The sequence below is a fragment of the Meles meles genome, chromosome 10 (genome assembly GCF_922984935.1).
Source record: "Meles meles chromosome 10, mMelMel3.1 paternal haplotype, whole genome shotgun sequence".
NCBI lineage: Eukaryota > Metazoa > Chordata > Mammalia > Carnivora > Mustelidae > Meles > Meles meles.
In genome coordinates this window covers 106,837,115-106,845,021 of record NC_060075.1, presented here as the reverse complement: position 1 = coordinate 106,845,021, position 7,907 = coordinate 106,837,115, and positions in this window count along the sequence as shown.

Below are 7,907 nucleotides of genomic sequence, written 5' to 3'. Positions count from 1 at the left end.
TGGAGGAATTATATTATGACTCATCCAGGAGGGCGGGAATGGGTGTATGTGTGCATGTCCACAAAGGTACCAGCGAATTATATACGGAGATAGATGGAAATGTCGACAATTTAAATTTAAGGGCTAGTGGTGTTTTGTCCTAAACATCTTTCCCCAAGGTCTTGCATTTCAAGAAACAATATTGGCTTTTATTTGACATATTTACAGCACTGGAATTTATTGAGAAATAAAGAATGCATCAGTTAAATTTACTGTGACAGCTTGCTTTTCTTTTCTTGAAGACTTAGGGACATACACATCATCCTACAAAAGTTTTAACTCAATGTTTACAATAGCTATTTTTCTATTAGTTTTAGATTGGCTAGATTTATGATGCATTAGGCTTGTATTTTATGTATTATTGGTAAATTCTTGCCCATTTTATGGCACTGGGATCATAATTTTACTAATTCAAATGATTTGGGAGGTTTATGGTTGTTGTATCTTGCTTGTGTGACACATTGTTGGTTATATCTATGATTTATTTCTTGCTGAGTCCTTGGTCAGGAACACAACCCCCAATTATCCAACCAATTATAATATCATTCCGTGGGAAAACCTCAGCAGCTGAAATTGTTGACTAACTGCAATCAAACAGAGCAGCTTAATATCTGATAAACTGAAGCTAAACTTTTGTTTTGGTTGACAATTGCCAGCACTCACAAGGCGACAACTAAGTTTTTTTGTTTTTTTCATCGTGGTTTTTTTTTTTTTTTTTTTCCCTTTTTATTTATTTATTTTTTTTTTCAGAGTAACAGTATTCATTCTTTTTGCACAACACCCAGTGCTCCATGCAAAACGTGCCCTCCCCATCACCCACCACCTGTTCCCCCAAACTCCCACCCCTGACCCCTCAAAACCCTCAGGTTGTTTTTCAGAGTCCATAGTCTCTTATGGTTCGCCTCCCCTCCCCAATGTCCATAGCCCGCTCCCCCTCTCCCAATCCCACCTCCCCCCAGCAACCCCCAGTTTGTTTTGTGAGATTAAGAGTCATTTATGGTTTGTCTCCCTCCCAATAGAACTACCCTATGACCCAGCAATTGCACTACTGGGTATTTACCCTAAAGATACAAACATAGTGATCCGAAGGGGCACGTGTACCCGAATGTTTATAGCAGCAATGTCTACAATAGCCAGACTATGGAAAGAACCTAGATGTCCATCAACAGATGAATGGATCAAGAAGATGTGGTATATATACACAATGGAATACTATGCAGCCATCAAAAGAAATGAAATCTTGCCATTTGCGACGACGTGGATGGAACTAGAGCGTATCATGCTTAGTGAAATAAGTCAATCGGAGAAAGACAACTATCATATGATCTCCCTGATATGAGGACATGGAGAAGCAACATGGGGGGGTAGGGGGATAGGAGAAGAATAAATTTCATCGTGGTTTTATGTTGTGTGGTTTCCCATGCTGGATGGGACCATGCTTGCAGTGTTTTTTTTTTTTGTTTTTGTTTTTTTTTTAACTGTCAAGATGGTCATTTGATAATAACTGTTCTGAACAATTTCCAAATAAAAAATAATTGCTTCGTTACTGCATGATACAGTAATCTGGGTTCTGAAAAACTATGCATTCAGGCAATTAGGCATATCCAAAAAAAGCTGACTTCACCCGTACCACAGTGTGGAATTCTCTGTTTCGTTTTCCCAACCGAATACTGCTTTGCTTCACTCAGTTAATTCATATTCTCTCTATGTTTACTAATGCTGTTTAGACACTTAACACACCAGTCAGTGAGCACAACCATCATCGGCTCCAGTCCGGCCAAACCCTGCGTGTGCCTCTGGACTTCTGAATGGCTGGACTGGGGAGACCCACTTAGTCAGCCTTTAAAGGACACGTGACTGGGGGGGAGCAGGACAAGGAAATGGAGAATCTACCATCCACCAACGACTGATTTAATAACGCATGCTGGGACAGAAATGTTAGAGTGGAAAAGGGTACCTCTTAGAACTGACAACATCCCACCATCCCCCAGATCTATATTAGCTCACCCAAGGTAAACCTACCTTCTGAATAAAAACAATGTCCTTGCTCTGGAAATGCAACCTAAAGATAATTTCCCTTGTTCTGTATTCCCGAATTTAGAAAGAAATTCTGCATTTAGAAGGAAACTCTGGAACTTCTATGGCAAAAATATGTCTTAATAACTTGCCAAAATAATGCTGCACAACAATCTCAAAGCTCGGGAGCTTACGGCACAAGCATTTCTTCTTTTATAGTTATGCAGGGTGCCTGCAGTTCATCTAGAACGGACTGATCTAGAATCATCATCTAGAATGGCCTAGCTCAAGGTTGGGGACTGGCTTCAGATCAGCAGTATGTATGTCCATTCTGGGACGCAGGCTGATGGGGCAGCTCTAACTGCAGCATGCTCTTCCTATGGCAGATTCAAGGCACAAGAGCCAAGTCAAAACACACCAACACAGGTAAGGCCTCTTCAGGTCCTGGCCACTAACATTCCATCGGCCATAGAAAATCATATGGCTAAACAGCACCAGTGAGTGGGTCAGGAAGACAAACTTCACTCATGCAGGAAAGAGAAAGAAATAAATATTTGCCTAATAATAATCCACACTTGTAAAAAAATATGGCATTTGAAAAACAGACTAAAAGATTTCTTTTTTCAGTGTTTTGTTGTTGGTGTTGGTTTTGCTTGAGTTTGCTCAGGCAATATTGTTTTTCCTACATATCTAATTTTTGTCTAAGGATTCTCCTTTCTTCCTCTTTCAGTCATGGATGTCTGTGTGGGGTTCCATTCTCATCCCAAGAGTGTAGTACCTGACCCAAAGAGCAAGTTGCCTCCCCTTTGCCACAGTGATTAGCGTCATCATTGGACAAGGCTTATAACTACTGGGACAAGGACTCTCATTTTGTTTTTTAAAGTCACATTAAATCAGGTCTTCTACTGGGCTCTCAACTTTTGTGAGTCAATTAGCATCTGTGCTTGATACCTCATATTTAGGAAATCAAGCACAGATAGGATCTTGACTTACACAGAAATCATGACCAGGAATGTGTATAGTCATTAACCCTAAATTATGAAAATGCTAAGATGAAGGAATAGAGGGGAAGGCATTGAGAACTCCTATTTACAGCTTAGAACTCAGTGAGTCAATTTAATCATCAGTGTAGTCATGTCCCAAACTGCTATAAGTTAGACCTTAGACCACATGCCTGCAAACGCTGCTACACTAGGGAATTTGGTAGGAGAAATTCACAATATTGGAACATGTGAACCACTTTTTGTGGACTCTTAAAAGAGATAATAAAGGTCCCAGCAGAATTAAATAAGCATATGTTGAAGTTGGCATATTTGAAACCAGAGGAAGAAAACTACAATTTTGTTGAAAGTTGCCCTTTTACATGAAAACTGTAGAATAAGCAAGAAGGACGTGTACTGCATGGAGCCCTGGGTGTGGTGCATAAACAATGAATCTTGAAACACTGAAAAAATAAAATTAAATTTAAAAAAAATTTGAGCATTAGGTGATCTGATATTTTCAGGGTTGGAAAAATATATTCTCTACCAATCAAAATGTAATGCAAACCAAATCAGGAAGGTAGGAATCATATCACTAGAATCTGGGGCAAACTTACTTTCATAGCACTGCCAAGCGCCTCCTGTTATGTTTCCTACATGACAAAGAGAATGATTACCCACATGGGGCACACATGGTTGCTGCCTGAGTGGCAAATGATTTTTTTTTTAAGGTTTTATTAATTTGACAGAGAGAAACCACAACTAGGCAGAGAGGCAGGCAGAGAGAGAGGAGGAAACAGGCTCCCTGCGGAGCAGAAAGCTTGATGCGGGGCTCAATCCCAGGACCCTGAGATCATGACCCGAGCCGAAGGCAGAGGCTTTAACCCACTGAGCCACCCAGGTGCCCCGCAAATGATTTTTTTTTAACCTCAACCATCCTTTCATATTGCTCTGGGTACTACAAAGATGACAGTCACTAAAGGAGGGATTTCAGGGGCATAGAGAGCACTTATCCTATTACTGAGAAACAGAAATTCTTTCCATTGGAGAGAAATTAGTCAGGTGATGGTTGTAAGGGGAAGTGGGAAATGTCCGGCCAGGAGCTGGAGAGAGGAGAATGAAATTGGTGGGGAAAAGTCTTTGCCACACAACCTGTCCCCTGAAATCTTTAGTGAGAAAGGGGAAAATATGGAAACTCTATTAACCTACCAAAACAACAAGGCCCAAATTAGCATGGGGATAATTTACTTGTTTTAGAGACATTTTCACTTACTCATTTTCAGTTATTCAGGCCTTATAGCTAATCTGCAGGGTGAAATGCGTAGTACCCACTGAGATCAGAATCCTGGGTGAAGATGATTGGAATAAAAAGATGGGAGTGGAATGGACAAAAGAGAGAATGAACTCCATGAGGTACATCCTGGCTTCAAAAATCTTTGTTTATGGTGCGGTCAAGATGGCGAAGTAGCAGGCTGAGACTACATCAGGAGCAGGAGATCAGCTCGATAGCTTATCTAAACATTGCAAACACCTACAAATCCAACGGGAGAGCGAAGAGAAGAAGAACAGCAATTCTAGAAATAGAAAATCAACCACTTTCTGAACGGTAGGACTGGCGGAGAAGTGAATTTAAACGACGGGAAGATAGACCGCGGGGGGAGGGGCCGGCTCCCAGCAAGGAGCACAAAATCAGGACTCTTAAAAGTCTGTTCCACTGAGGGACATTGCTCCAGAGGCTGAACTGGAGTGAAGCCCACGCGGGGTCAGCGTGGCCCCAGGTCCCGCAGGGTCACAGAAGGATCGGGGGTGTCGGAGTGTCGCAGAGCTCGCAGGTATTAGAACAAAGAAGCCGGCTGCAGAGACAGAGCCGAGGACTGAACTCTCAGCTCGGGGTTACCTTGAACTGGTCACGAGCTGGGTGAGCTCAGAGCGCGGCTGGAGGCTGGAGATACGGGAGTGATTGGGTGCTGTCCTCTGGGGGTGCACTGAGGAGTAGAACCCCTGGCTCTCAGCTCCTCTGGGCCGGAGACTGGGAGGCCGCCATTTTCATTCCCATCCTCCGGAACTCTATGGAAAGCGTTCAGGGAATAGAAGCTCCCAAAAGCGAACCCGAGCGGATTACTTAGTCCGGCCTCCGGTAAGGGAGGTGCAATTCCACCTCGGGCAAAGACACTTGAGAGTCACTACAACAGGCCCCTCCCCGAGAAGATCAACAAAATATCCAGCCAGGACGAAGTTCATCTATCAAGGAAAACAGGTTCAATACCTAAGATAGCAGCGGAATTCCAGAGGAGGAGACAGCAAAGCACGGAACTCATGTCTTTCTCCCCATGATTCTTTAGTCTTGCGGTTAATTCAATTTTTTTTTAATTTTTTTTCTTTCTTTTTTCTTCTTCTGCTGAATTTTTTAAAACTTTTACCCTTTTCTTTTTTAACGTTTTTTGACTAGTTTATCTAAAATATATATTTTTTCTTTCTTTTTTATATTTTTTCTTTATTTGTTTATTTTTTAAAATTTTTTCTTTTTTTTTCTGAACCTCATTTTATCCCCTTCCCCCCCCCCCCCATTTGGGGTCTCTTCTGATTTGATTACAGAACATTTTTCTGGGGTCTTTGCCACCCTTTTAGTATTTTATTTGATCCTTCATATCCTCTTATCTGGACAAAATGACAAGGCAGAAAAAATCACCACAAACAAAATAACAAGAGGCAGTACTGAAGGCTAGGGACCTAATCAACACAGACATTGGTAATATGTCAGATCAAGAGTTCAGAATGATGATTCTGAACATTCTAGCCGGGCTCGAAAAAGGCATGGAAGATATTAGAGAAACCCTCTCTGAGATATAAAAGCCCTTTCTGGAGAAATTAAAGAACTAAAATCTAACCAAGTTGAAATAAAAAAAGCTACTAATGAGGTGCAATAAAAAATGGAGGCTCTCGGGGCACCTGGGTGGCTCAGTGGGTTAAGCCTCTGCCTTCAGCTCAGGTCATGATCCCAGGGTCCTGGGATCGAGCCCCACATCGGGCTCTCTGCTCTGCAGGGAGCCTGCTTCCTCCTCTCTCTCTGCCTGTCTCTCTGCCTGGTTGTGATTTCTCTCTGTCAAATAAATAAAAAAAAAAAATATATATATATATATATATATATATATTTATAAAATGGAGGCTCTCACTGCTAGAATAAATGAGGCAGAAGAAAGAATTAGTGATATAGAAGACCAAATGACAGAGAATAAAGAAGCCAAGCAAAAGAGGGTCAAACAGCTACTGGACCATGAGGGGAGAATTCGAGAGATAAGTGACACCATGAGACGAAACAACATTAGAATAATTGGGATTCCAGAAGAAGAAGAAAGAGAGAGGGGAGCAGAAGGTCTATTGGAGAGAATTATTGGAATTTTCCTAATATGGCAAAGGGAACAAGCATCAAAATCCAGGAGGTGCAGAGAACCCCCCTCAAAGTCAACAAGAATAGTTCCACAACCTGTAACCTAATAGTAAAATTGACAAGTCTTAGTGACAAAGAGAAAATCCTGAAAGCAGCCCGGGAAAAGAAGTCTGTAACATACAATGGTAAAATATTAGATTGGCAGCAGACTTATCCACAGAGACCTGGCAGCCCAGAAAGAGCTGGCATGATATAGTCAGAGCACTAAATGAGAAAAACATGCAGCCAAGAATACTATATCCAGCTAGGCTATCATTGAAAATAGAAGGAGAGATAAAAAGAAATTGGAAGGCGAGGCAAACCATAAGAGACTATGTACTCTGAAAAACAACCTGAGGGTTTTGAAGGGGCGGGGGTGGGAGGTTGGGGGAACCAGGTGGTGGGTAATAGGGAGGGCACGTATTGCATGGAGCACTGGGTGTGGTGCAAAAACAATGAATACTGTTACGCTGAAAAAATAAATTAATTTAAAAAACAAAAAATAATTTAAAAATCTTTGTTTATGTCTGAAATTTCATTCTTAGTGGTTCTTTCCTTGGTATTAAAACACTGAAGCAGCCAGAATCCCTTAGAGTATAAAATTCACAAGGATAGGTAATGCTTAAGTTCTTTGCTATTGTTTGATTCCAGTGTTTGTCATTGGCCAAAAGATCTGGTGCCTGGGGCACTCTGAACAAGTAAGAAAAAAAATCCCCTCCAAAGCGGTGATGGGAAAAAGGTTATCCTAAACATTCTGATTTACTTCATAGGAATGAAGAGCCACCCATTTTAACTGTTGGGATTTTCCAGAGTTTTGTCTTTCCTCTCTCCTCATTCCTGAATGAGCTCATTGAATCACATACGTTTACCCACCTTTTAGGTATAGATGACTCACACGTTTATTTCTGTAACCATGACCTCTCTTCAAGCTCCACACTCATATGCCCACCCAACGCCTACTAGATATCCCCACCTGGATGCCTCACAGCCACTTCAAACTCAACCCACCTAACACTCCTATTTTTCTCCAAGTAACCTTCCTCTTGTATCCTCTATGTTATTTATCGGTGCAGTTGTCAACTGAGTCACTTCAGTCAGATACCTGGAAGTTACTTTTGAATCCTATGTCTCCCATTTTCCATTTAATCGCTCAGAAAGTCCTATAAATTTTACCTCACAAATAACCTCATCCTGAGAGGGTTTTAATTCAATTTTTATGATCTCTTAGCCATAAATATTTTAATAACTGATTGGCATGTCTTCTTGTCCCAGTTTTTTCCTTCTATGCCATCCATTCCTCAAATTCATTTTTCAGATTATTGCTAGATGGTTCCTCACTCCCTTGTACAAAACTTTTCAGTGACTCCCTGTTGTGTACCTCACAATGTCCTACACCTATGCATGAATTCAGGCCCTTCACAACCTGGTTTCCCCTGGCTTTCTGA